The sequence below is a fragment of the Pristiophorus japonicus genome, chromosome 23 (assembly GCF_044704955.1).
Source record: "Pristiophorus japonicus isolate sPriJap1 chromosome 23, sPriJap1.hap1, whole genome shotgun sequence".
NCBI classification, from domain to species: Eukaryota; Metazoa; Chordata; class Chondrichthyes; family Pristiophoridae; genus Pristiophorus; species Pristiophorus japonicus.
Genome location: NC_091999.1, coordinates 26,763,308 through 26,776,273, shown reverse-complemented (window position 1 = coordinate 26,776,273; position 12,966 = coordinate 26,763,308). Strand labels below are relative to the sequence as shown.

At 41.4% G+C, this 12,966-nt stretch overlaps 1 pseudogene; it reads left to right on the top strand.

Moving 5' to 3' along the window:
- Positions 1 to 12,966, top strand: part of LOC139235452 (Ig heavy chain C region, secreted form-like) — a 28,138-nt pseudogene that overhangs the window by 378 nt on the left and 14,794 nt on the right.

Genomic DNA, 12,966 nt, shown 5'->3' with positions numbered 1-12,966 from the left:
ACAGTTTTCTTCTTTATTACTATTGATTGCCATGTTGAACATGCACAGATGCTTGAGAAGTATTCCAATCATTTTTGTAAATATAATGAACGCTACAAAATGAAATATCTCGCTGATTCACTCTTACGACAGTCAGAATCGGGTTTTTAGAGCTGGGTGGAATTTAATCTCTGTATTTTACAGTTAACAGTCCGCCTGAGTATTTGACACAACGTGTCTCACTGTGTTACGCAATGGGCTACTGGGGACAAGGGACCATGGTGACGGTGACTGCAGGTAAGGAGCATTCACTGATTCAGTAACACTTTTATTTGTGTCTTTATTTTATATTTTTGTTTATTTTAATAATTATTTCGTTCACTGAAACTTGGGTTCGGTGGATTTTGTTTTGAGATTTTTTGCAATTATCAATGTGATTCTGCTGCAAAGTGATTATAGAATTCAACTGTTTCTCCACAGAAAATGTTGTTGATGTGATTTGGTATTTATTTGCTGCCGAGACTGTGTGTCTAGGTTACTTTAAATACTTTATGATTATTACACTGTTTGACGTTTCTGCAATGTTTAATCTTGGTGACCTCTGATTGCTGCAGTTTTTCTGATCGAATGCAAACATTGTGTTTGAATGTGTTTAAGAGAACATTGTAGGCACAAAACAGAAAGCTTAGCGATCAGTAAATAACCTAAAGGACTTTTAGTTTTTTCATGAAAATTACATTGTCATCTACTGACCGAATGTTCCCAAATGATCAGATTCAATACGTGAGCTGTAATTAAGAACTGAAAAATTAACATATTTCCAGCTGGAACACATTTAAATTAACATTATTATAACGTAGTAATATCACCAATTATTATTGAAATACGCTATAATATCAAAATTAACGTATTTAACATAATCCGTCGAATCACAATTCTCTGTCAGTATTTTATATTTCTGTTGAATTCAATCATTAGATATCTCAGTGTGAGGCGGGTTCGGTGATTGTGTAATGAGATTTTTTTGCAATGATACATTTGATTCTGCTGAAAGGGTTTATAGAATTACGGATCTGCTCCATGAAAGGTTCTGTCGATGGATTCCGCCCCTCAGCGATGTGATTTAGTATTGATCTGCTGAGGAGAGTTTGTGCCTGTGTTACTCAGAATACCTAGAATTAGTGAAGCTGTTTGGCGTTTCTACAATGTTTAATATCGGTGACAGCGGGCAGCAGCAGGTTTCTGATCGAATCCAAACAAGATATGTATTTTGAAACTGTTTTTAAACAGTAGGTAGGCAAAGAACAGGACGGGTTTAGACATCAGAAGTCATTGAAAGGTATTTTAACATCACAATTATTGAAGTGATAATTATATATTCAACTATTAATCTATTTTGACGATGCTGGTATATTAATATGTGAAATGTAACTAGTTGCCATCTACATAATTAACTTATTCAGGTTGTAGTTGAATTAAATTACTATTAACCAACCGATTATAATGCAATAATATCACCGAATGTTATTAAAATATGCTATTTGTCCAATGTTCATGTTCTGAATATTATTCGCCTTCAAAAATCCTGCTCTACACTGGGCACCATTAAGGGAAGCAGAAACTTTTAGAGGCTGGATACAGTTATTAATTATGCCTGCAATTATTTCATTAACAACATACTGATTCCACCGCTGTGTTCAGTTTGAGTCGGGAGTTCAATTACTTGCTACCTCCTCTTTACACAGATGAATGACTGAGTGCAATTAATTATAACTTAAAGCCGTGTTGCAAATTGCATTTTGTCAATTTAATCTATCTGCCGGGGTATGACATTCTCACTGTGTAGCCTAAATTTGTTATTGAATCAATATTGTGTGTTGTTTGATAGAATTATCACTAAGTTAACCTTGAACACTTTGCAAGAACAAAAGCTGAGAGACAGGCATCGCTGGCAGTCAAAGAATTGTTCATGTAATTATATTGAAATTCAAGGCAGATTCCGAATGCGTATGGCTGGAGACAGCAAGTAATCCATTGAAATTCAAGCAGATTAATTTACTTACAAAAGGTTCATCTTACTTTGTATTTGAAACAAAATCCTATCTCCCAAAACGCTGCTGTATGCGGAATAGAAGGTAGACAAAGCACAAACCATATCTGAGAGCTATGTTTAATTTTTATTAATATTAAATTGATGAACAAAGTCTCTCCTCCATTTGCACATTCAGTTTCAGTGCCCCAGATGGTCTGAATGAATTGTTATCCTCTAGTTTTACACTGACCATTCTGGAAACTATTTTCAAGAAGTAGCAGAATATATTTAATCATTAACTTACGGGCATTTTGTGAATAACTGGAGTGTTCAGCCAGGAACTCATTGAATGGCGGTGCAGGCTCGAAGGGCCTAATGGCCTACTCCTGCAGCTATTTTCTATGTTTCTATGAACTTTAAAAGATTGTCTGTGTTATTAAGTAGTGGAGGCTCTGCTACTGACTGCAAACTGCAAGGATGGATTTTAATTAATAAAACCATTTTTGGGGTTTAAGATTGAGGAGAATATTTCAGCTCGAGATTCCAGCATTAGTAAACAAGCGGTTTACTGCCCATCGGAGTTGTGACCCTGGCTGGACAGAGAACTATTTAAATTAGTCCACACCCAAATCCATAATGTGAAATGCTCTCTGCAAATAGACGCAGTTTATGCTATATTAGAAACATGCAGAGTTTAAAAAGGTGTCGGTCGAGAACGGGACAATAGTAGAACTGCGTGATTATTGTCAATTATTCAAATTTGATTCCATTTAAGTAAAAATAAGGTATATTTCAGAGTAGTCATGTATTAATATGCAGCTTAATATTTTAATATTGATTAATTGTTGTGGTAAGTTAAGTAAACCATAATATATCACAAGTTATCAGGCAGAAAAGGTTTTAAAAAGTTTAATAATTACTTCTATTTGTATGGCTGAAATTCAAGCACGTTAATTTAATTTCAAAAGTTCCAGGTAGGTATGCTTCTGAGGAGGAAGGGCCAGAATGGCACTCAGATTATTTTCAATATTCAGCTAACATGAACATTAAATTAGAATGTAACATCAGTGCTAATTCATTAAAACATAAGCGAGCACTTACAATTGTGTTGCATACTGGTCAGTATTACAATTATTGCAAAATTTCAAGCGTTGGAGATAATGTTTAATTCATTCATGAATTAATTTAGAAAACAATGCATTGATAACTCGGCTGTGCTGAGTTCGACAATGTGTCGCTGCAGATTTTAGTGAATTAATTTCCTATTTTGCCGCGATGATTTTACAGGTTATATTTACTGATGAAAACATATAAAATCAGTGGATGATTAGGTATCGCTGTATATGTCTCCTGGATTGTGACATTCTTACTCTGTCACCGAGTCCCGTGTGACGGGCAGCAAATTCCCGTGGAATGTGAATTATTTCCAGCTACTTGCTTTCAGGGAAGTAAATTTTTACACGGTTTACAAGATAGTTGACAGAGATGGGGAAATGGCTGGATGTTGAAGAGTCTCTCAAATTAATATCAGATTAATTTCAAAGAATCTGCAGCGTTGAGGTGGTTGGAAATTGACAAGAAATAAACTAGAAATCTAACATCTTCATTGAAATTAACAGATTGAACTGGTCTCTCTCTGCCTAGAGCACCCTTCTTGCACCGTTTGTGTCTGTTCTGTTTCTGTGCGCCTGCTCACTGTGTGAGCATCAGGAGTCCTCCTGACGGGTTGTAAACCTTCTGGGTTGTGATCCTGTATTGCGGGGAGTGTCATTTAATTCAGTTATTTAAGAAATTGGTATCTGTGAGAAACGTGAAAGATTGACTTTAAGGTTGAGGATTCGCCGTAGAAATGAGATCAGTAACCCAGATTGTGACAGTCAGAAGGAGCAGTTCCGAAACACCACGAGGAGACAGTCGAAGAGGCTTTAATCAGTTTCTAACCCGGTTGTACCTGCCCTGACAGTGTTTGATATGACTGCTTTACTCTGCAACTAACCCGTGCGTTATCTTACCTGGCAGTGCATGATGGGACATTGCAGAGATAGCTTTAATCAGTATTTAACCTTTTCTTTACAAGGACGTGGAACTTAATTGGGTCCTTCAATATAGAATGTCTTCTATTTAATCAGAGCTTTGGAGGGGTGGTGCGCTTTAATGGGACAGTGTATTGGAAGATTTTCATTGTACTCGTAATAATTGTGCTTAATTAATCGGTAAATTTGATAACGCATTTTATGGGGAGACATTTCGTAGCACATCTCTGCAGTACCTGAGCTGGGAATGTTTGACGGGATAGTATAGATAACATATTACTCTGTGTGCAACACTTGCTATACCTGTCCTGACCCACACGGCAGCATAGCGGGAGCTTTGCTCTCTTATCCGTGCTGTGTCTGACCTGAGAGTGCTTGGTCAGGCAATGTTCTAGGTACCGTTATCTGCGTCTAACAGATAGCAGATAAACTGCTCGTGCCAGATATATACAATAATTCGTCCCATTGCACAGATTAAAAAGCGCACATTCTTTGATGTTTATATTCTTTCTGAAAAAATGCCCAATTTTTTATGAGTTATTAATGTTTGAACATTTTGAGCATCAGATTACTAAAGAACATGATTGGCCTGATCCTCAGCTCACTTTCAGAACAAACAGTTTCAGGAAGTGAATAACGCTCGAGAAAGCAGCGCCTGTTCTGATCTGATGGGAGGTTACAAGTTATTTCCACAATTAAAATAGAGAATATCGAGACTCCCACTTCAAATAACCATCATGGGGACCTCATGTTTAGAAAAATTACGTTGTCCAATTCTTCCTGTGAAGGTTAAAGGCAGCGACAAACTGTGAGGAGATGCAGCTATTGGCCTGGGTCACAACACAAGGCACACAGTCACTGAGCTGCAATTTTGTGAAACATTTAAAGAGAGAGAGTCAACCTGCAATAAGTCATCATTCGCAATGAATTTAAGCTTTTCTAACAGCAAGCGATTGACCAATTTGCGTCAGATTTATAAGATCCCTTTATTTTAAATATTCTCTTTCATTATAACGAACAATAAAAATAGATCTGGTAGAGGTGTCCAAAATATGAAGTGTTTCCTTCCATGAAATCTAGAAGAACTATTCCCACTGACTTGTGTAGACTCATAGCATCACACAGCATTGGAAGAGGCCATTCAGGCATCGTGCCTGTGCCGGCTCTGAAAGAGCTGTCCAATTTAGTCCAACTCCCCAGAGTTTACATTGTAAACGTGCAAATGAGTCCTCCTGACGTACAGGAGATACTGCCTGGAGCATTCCTAAAATTAGCAAACCTCTGTGTGAATAAAATCACCTGAATTTCACCTTCTGATCTTTTCACAATTATTTTAAAACTGCGACATTTGGTTACCCACCTACTTTCCAGCGGAACATTTTCTCCCGACTTAGTATACTTAACCTGACATAATGTTGAATATCTCTCTTAGGTCTCCTCTTAACCTCTGCTCTAAGGAGAATATTCCAGCTTCTCCAATCTCTCCGCATAACTGAAGACCCCATCCCTGGCATCATCCAGGTAAAAGCCTCCCCTCTACACTCCCCAAGGGCTTGACATCCTTCCTACATTGTGGTGACAAAATTGTAAGCAATAGTCCAGCTGAGGCCTAACACGTGATCTGTATGTTTAGCATAACCGCCTTGTTTTTGTATTCAATGCCCCATTTACAAAGTCAAGTATCCCATACGCTTTCCTAACAGCCTTACCAGTTTGCCCTGCCCTCTTCAAAGATTTGTGAATATGTACATCCAGATCTCTCTATTCGTGCATCCGCTCAAAACAATACTATTTAGATTATATGCCTCTCCAACTTCCACCCAATGTGCATTGCTTCTCAATGATTCGCATTGAATTGCAATTGCCATGTCCCAGCCTATTTCACTGGTCCATCTGTCTCCTCATGGAGTCTGCTGCTATCATGCTCACTATTGGCTACGTTGCCAGGTTTTGCATCATTTTTGAACTTCGAAATTGTATTCCCTGTAACCAAGTCGATGTCATTTTTATATAACAAGAACAACAATGGGAATTGAAACGGGCCATTTAAGGAGTAACTTCAAATTAACCGGATTTTGGAATGGTATTTTATTCGGATTATTAATTGAGTTGCAGGAAGCAGGCTACTCAAGAGACATGCATATAATAGGATGGAATAGAGCTCAGATCACAGTGCGCTGAAGGACATCGCTCTCCCTCAAATGCTGAGAAAATAAGGAAGAAATTCGACTCAATCGCGGTTCATTTACAACTTGCATCTTAGAAACTAGACTATGGAAACGCTACCTGTTGAATTATGTGATAGGCAAGTTTGCAGGGTTTTTTGCGAACGTCCTAAGCCGGAATTCCGCTGTTACTTTGAAGTGCAGTCACTGTTGCTTTGTACGGATACACCGCAGGCAACGTGCACAGAGCAAATTTTCCCAAACTGCAATTAAATAAAGGACAAGAAATGGTGCTGATTGAGAAATAAATGCAGGCCGAAATAACAGGAAAAACGTCTCTGTTCTGCTATTGTATGATCCAATGAAGGCTTCTTTATTGACGAGTTGTGTAAAGGTTCTTGTTGTGTAATGTGATAGAGCTCGGTGATAGAGAGGTGCGTTCCTGACCAGCGCATTGACAGGTGCTTACGATAGAACTGACAGAAGCTCAAATGCCCGTGTAGTCTTTGATGGAGAAATGGTGGAATTAGTTTATTCTGCAATCAAATTTCGATTTGTTTATTTCTTTTGTAAGCACGGATTACAGAGTCTAACTTGTTCAATGGGCCATTCCTTCCCAGTAACACCGTCTCCCCCCACCCTCTGCGCCCTGCTCTCCTCCTGTGAACAACCCAGCACCGATGGCTCCATCACGTAGGGCTGTTTGGTGATGGACTACTCCCCTGACATCATCAGCCTTTTCTGGAAGGAAGATAAAGAGCCGATCACCACTGGATTGAAGACCTACCCGTCATTGCTCAAAAAGAATTGAACCTGCACCCTGAGCAGCCAGTTAACCATCACCGAGTCGGAGGTGGGGAGCAGCACAATCTGCTGCGAGGTTCGACGTGGTGTGTCGGTGTGGAACATCACAATGTCAGGTTAATGATGTGGGATACAGGGCAATCTGTGATAAGGTGAGAAGTTATGTTGAACTTGTATAGAAACTTGGTTAGACAACACTTAGAGTACTGTGCATAGTTCTGGTCTCCATATAATACTTAGAATACTGTGCACAGTTCTAGTTTCCTTATCACATTTAGAATATTGTTTACAATTCTGGTTTCCATCTCATACTTAGAATACTGTGTAAAGTTCTGGTCTCCATATCGTACTTAGAATAGTATGCACAGCTCTGGTCTCCATATCACACTTAGAATACTGTGCATGGTTCTGATCCCCATATCGCACTTAGAATATTATGCACAGTTCTGGTCTGCATATTACACTGAGTATACTGTGCACAATTTTGCTCTCTGCAAATGCCAGGTTGGTGTGAATCTGACAGCAAAGAACTTGTTAAAATATAAGGACACTTTGCATTTCTTACTCATTTATTTTGCAAGCAATGTCAATAAAATGCCTTCTCGTGAACGTCGTGAACGGATCATTGTTCCTCCAATTGTTCTCCTCTTGCCATGTTCCACTGAACAAATCATCAGCAGCAGATATGCAAGCGCCATGTGTTCAATCATCGAATTAAGGCCAAAGTCACTGACCATGAATTGGCTGAAGAGTGGACAACTCCTGGATTCGGGCTTCATCACCTCTCCCGCCTTTGAGATGAACGGAAACGTTTTGACGGCCAGTCGGCTGACACTCCCCGCCAGGGAATGGTTCACCGGCTCGGTCTACACCTGCCAAGTCACTCATGAAGGGGGCACACAAAGCCGTAACTTCAGCAGATCTCAGGGTAAGAGGCACAATCCAGGGAGGTTCCAGACCATTCTGAGCGCTGATCTCAGTCAGGACTTTGATTGAAATTAGTAGAAACAGAGGAATATTCCTAATTCCCAATCATGCAGTTTGTGTATTCTTGCGATACAATTTTGACTTTATACAGCGCCTTCAGCGACCACAGACTGAACCAAAGCGCTTGCCAGGCAATGAATTAAGTTGTGAAATGTGGTCACAGTTGTAATGTACAAAGTGCGGCAGTCACCTAGTGCACAGCAAGCTCCCACAAACAGCAGTGTGATAACGACCATTTTTTTTGTTTAGTGTTATTTCTTGAGGGATTAATATTCACAGGCCACAAGGGAGAACTCCTCTGCTTTTCATTGAAATAATTCCAGGGGAACTTTTACCTCCACCTGAGAGGCTAGATGGATTCTTGGTTTAACACATGATCCGAAATACGGCACCTCCGACAATGCACCAGGCCCCCAGCACTGCACTGAGAGACTCTGCTTACATATTGTGATCAAATATCTGGAGTGGGACTTCAACCCACGATCTTCTGGTTCAGGATTCCTCATTGCTCAGGATTTATTAACCTCGCCAAAGAAGTTTTCCCCTTGCTCTGGTGTCAGGCAGTGAGTGACGTGTCCTTAGTCTAAGGTATATCCTGAGTTGGCTGATCATTCCTACGAAATGAATTTAAGGAGCTAGGAGCTAAATTAAAAAGTAGGACCTCAAAAGTAGTAATCTCGGGATTGCTACCAGTGCCACGTGCTAGTCAGAGTAGGAATCGCAGGATAGCTCAGATGAATACGTGGCTTGAGCAATGGTGCAGCAGGGAGGGATTCAAATTACTGGGGCATTGGAACCGGTTCTGGGGGAGGTGGGACCAGTACAATCCGGACGGTCTGCACCTGGGCAGAATCGGAACCAATGTCCTCGGGGGAGTGTTTGCTAGTGCTGTTGGGGAGGAGTTAAACTAATATGGCAGGGGGATGGGAACCAATGCAGGGAGATAGAGGGAAACAAAAAGGAGGCAAAAACAAAAGACAGAAAGGAGATGAGGAAAAGTGGAGGGCAGAGAAACCCAAGGCAAAGAACAAAAAGGGCCATTGTACAGCAAAATTCTAAAAGGACAGAGGGTGTTAAAAAAACAAGCCTAAAGGCTTTGTGTCTTAATGCAAGGAGTATCCGCAATAAGGTGGATGAATTAACTGTGCAAATAGATGTTAACAAATATGATGTGATTGGGATTACGGAGACGTGGCTCCAGGATGAGCAGGGCTGGGAACTCAACATCCAGGGGTATTCAACATTCAGGAAGGATAGAATAAAAGGAAAAGGAGGTGGGGTAGCATTGCTGGTTAAGGAGGAGATTAAGGCAATAGTTAGGAAGGACATTAGCTTGGATGATGTGGAATCTATATGGGTAGAGCTGCAGAACACCAAAGGGCAAAAAACGTTAGTGGGAGTTGTGTACAGACCTCCAAACAGTAGTAGTGATGTTGGGGAGGGCATCAAACAGGAAATTAGGGGTGCGTGCAATAAAGGTGCAGCAGTTATAATGGGTGACTTTAATATGCACATAGATTGGGCTAACCAAACTGGAAGCAATACGGTGGAGGAGGATTTTCTGGAGTGCATAAGGGATGGTTTTTTAGACCAATATGTCGAGGAACCAACTAGGGGGGAGGCCATCTTAGACTGGGTGTTATGTAATGAGAAAGGATTAATTAGCAATCTCGTTGTGCGAGGCCCCTTGGGGAAGAGTGACCATAATATGGTGGAATTCTGCATTAGGATGGAGAATGAAACAGTTAATTCAGAGACCATGGTCCAGAACTTAAAGAAGGCTAACTTTGAAGGTATGAGGCGTGAATTGGCTGAGATGGATTGGCGAATGATACTTAAGGGGTTGACTGTGGATGGGCAATGGCAGACATTTAGAGACCGCATGGATGAACTACAACAATTGTACATTCCTGTCTGGCATAGAAATAAAAAAGGGAAGGTGGCTCAACCGTGGCTATCAAGGGAAATCAGGGATAGTATTAAAGCCAAGGAAGTGGCATACAAATTGGCCAGAAATAGCAGCGAACCTGGGGACTGGGAGAAATTTAGAACTCAGCAGAGGAGGACAAAGGGTTTGATTAGGGCAGGGAAAATGGAGTATGAGAAGAAGCTTGCAGGGAACATTAAGACGGATTGCAAAAGTTTCTATAGATATGTAAAGAGAAAAAGGTTAGTAAAGACAAACGTAGGTCCCCTGCAGTCAGAATCAGGGGAAGTCATAACGGGGAACAAAGAAATGGCGGACCAATTGAACAAGTACTTTGGTTCGGTATTCACGAAGGAGGACACGAACAACCTTCCGGTTATAAAAGGGGTCGGGGGGTCTAGTAAGGAGGAGGAACTGAGGGAAATCCTTATTAGCCGGGAAATTGTGTTGGGGAAATTGATGGGATTGAAGGCCGATAAATCCCCAGGGCCTGATGGACTGCATCCCAGAGTACTTAAGGAGGTGGCCTTGGAAATAGTGGATGTGTTGACAGTCATTTTCCAACATTCCATTGACTCTGGATCAGTTCCTATGGAGTGGAGGGTAGCCAATGTAACCCCACTTTTTAAAAAAGGAGGGAGAGAGAAAACAGGGAATTATAGACCGGTCAGCCTGACATCGGTAGTGGGTAAAATGATGGAATCAATTATTAAGGATGTCATAGCAGTGCATTTGGAAAGAGGTGACATGATAGGTCCAAGTCAGCATGGATTTGTGAAAGGGAAATCATGCTTGACAAATCTTCTGGAATTTTTTGAGGATGTTTCCAGTAGAGTGGATAAGGGAGAACCAGTTGATGTGGTATATTTGGACTTTCAGAAGGCGTTCGACAAGGTCCCACACAAGAGATTGATGTGCAAAGTTAGAGCACATGGGATTGGGGGTAGTGTACTGACATGGATTGAGAACTGGTTGTCAGACAGGAAGCAAAGAGTAGGAGTAAATGGGTACTTTTCAGAATGGCAGGCAGTGACTAGTGGGGTACCGCAGGGTTCTGTGCTGGGGCCCCAGCTGTTTACACTGTAGATTAATGATTTAGATGAGGGGATTGAGTGTAGTATCTCCAAGTTTGCGGATGACACTAAGTTGGGTGGCAGTGTGAGCTGCGAGGAGGATGCTGTGAGGCTGCAGAGCGACTTGGATAGGTTAGGTGAATGGGCAAATGCATGGCAGATGAAGTATAATGTGGATAAATGTGAGGTTATCCACTTTGGTGGTAAAAACAGAGAGACAGACTATTATCTGAATGGTGACAGATTAGGAAAAGGGGAGGTGCAAAGAGACCTGGGTGTCATGGTACATCAGTCATTGAAGGTTGGCATGCAGGTGCAGCAGGCGGTTAAGAAAGCAAATGGCATGTTGGCCTTCATAGCAAGGGGATTTGAGTACAGGGGCAGGGAGGTGTTGCTACAGTTGTACAGGGCATTGGTGAGGCCACACCTGGAGTATTGTGTACAGTTTTGGTCTCCTAACCTGAGGAAGGACATTCTTGCTATTGAGGGAGTGCAGCGAAGGTTCACCAGACTGATTCCCGGGATGGCGGGACTGACCTATCAAGAAAGACTGGATCAACTGGGCTTGTATTCACTGGAGTTCAGAAGAATGAGAGGGGACCTCATAGAAACATATAAAATTCTGACGGGGTTAGACAGGTTAGATGCAGGAAGAATGTTCCCAATGTTGGGGAAGTCCAGAACCAGGGGTCACAGTCTAAGGATAAGGGGTAAGCCATTTAGGACCGAGATGCGGAGGAACTTCTTCACCCAGAGAGTGGTGAACCTGTGGAATTCTCTACCACAGAAAGTTGTTGAGGCCAATTCACTAAATATATTCAAAAAGGAGTTAGATGAGGTCCTTACTGCTAGGGGGATCAAGGGGTATGGCGAGAAAGCAGGAATGGGGTACTGACGTTGAATGTTCAGCCATGAACTCATTGAATGGCGGTGCAGGCTAGAAGGGCCGAATGGCCTACTCCTGCACCTATTTTCTATGTTTCTATGTTTCTATATACGCAACGGCAATAGGAGTCTGGAATCCTTTACTGCTAACTGTCCAGGAACCCACTGCAAGAATGGGCATCTACCCTATTCAGAGTACTGAGCCCAATTCTGGGCTCTGCACCTGAGGAAGGATATACGTGGAGGTGCTAAACTGCATGTTTACCCGAATTATACCGGGGCTAATAATGTAAAATGATCAGGTGGCGAGTATGGAACGTTAAGAGATGATCCAATTGACGTGTTTAAGTTGATAAATGGAATTGATCGAGTTGATATAGAAACATTGATTTAGTTTGATGGGAGAGTCCAGAACAAGTAGCAGAACCTTAACATTAGAGTTAGGCCGTGCACAGGTGATGTCAGAAAGGAATTTCTCAAAGGAAGAATAGTGCAAGTCGGGATTTCCCTCCCCAAAAGCTGCTGACACTTGCTTTCTATTGAAAAGTTGAAAACTGAGATTGATAGATTTTTGTTCGGCAAGGTTATCATGGGTTACATAGCCAAGGCGTGAAGATGGTGTTGAGTGTTGATCAGCCATGATCTAACTGGATGGCGGGACAGGATGGATGGGCTGAATGGCCTTCTCCTATTCCTATGTTGATATTAATGCCCTGAGGTCATAGTGCTTTCTGAATCTCTCTCACCAGACATGATAAATGTTCAGTAATTACAGATATTAACAAACTACCTCACCTCATTACAAATGATGCCCCACCACAAAAGATTCCTTGCAACTCCATTCTCCGGACCTTGCACTTCTCCTCTGACGTGGGATGTGACTGGTTCCTGCACATTTTCATCGCAACAAAAATAGCAGCAAAAGACTAGAAACTTAACTTTGTTTCCTGTTGTCCCATAAATCCTGCAATTAATTTGACACTGGTTTTGAACCAGTATAATGCTGGTGTCGACCTCTTGAACTTGGGGATTATCGGGCATCAGCTATTATACGCAGTGGAGATGCGTTTGGGTGCAAGAA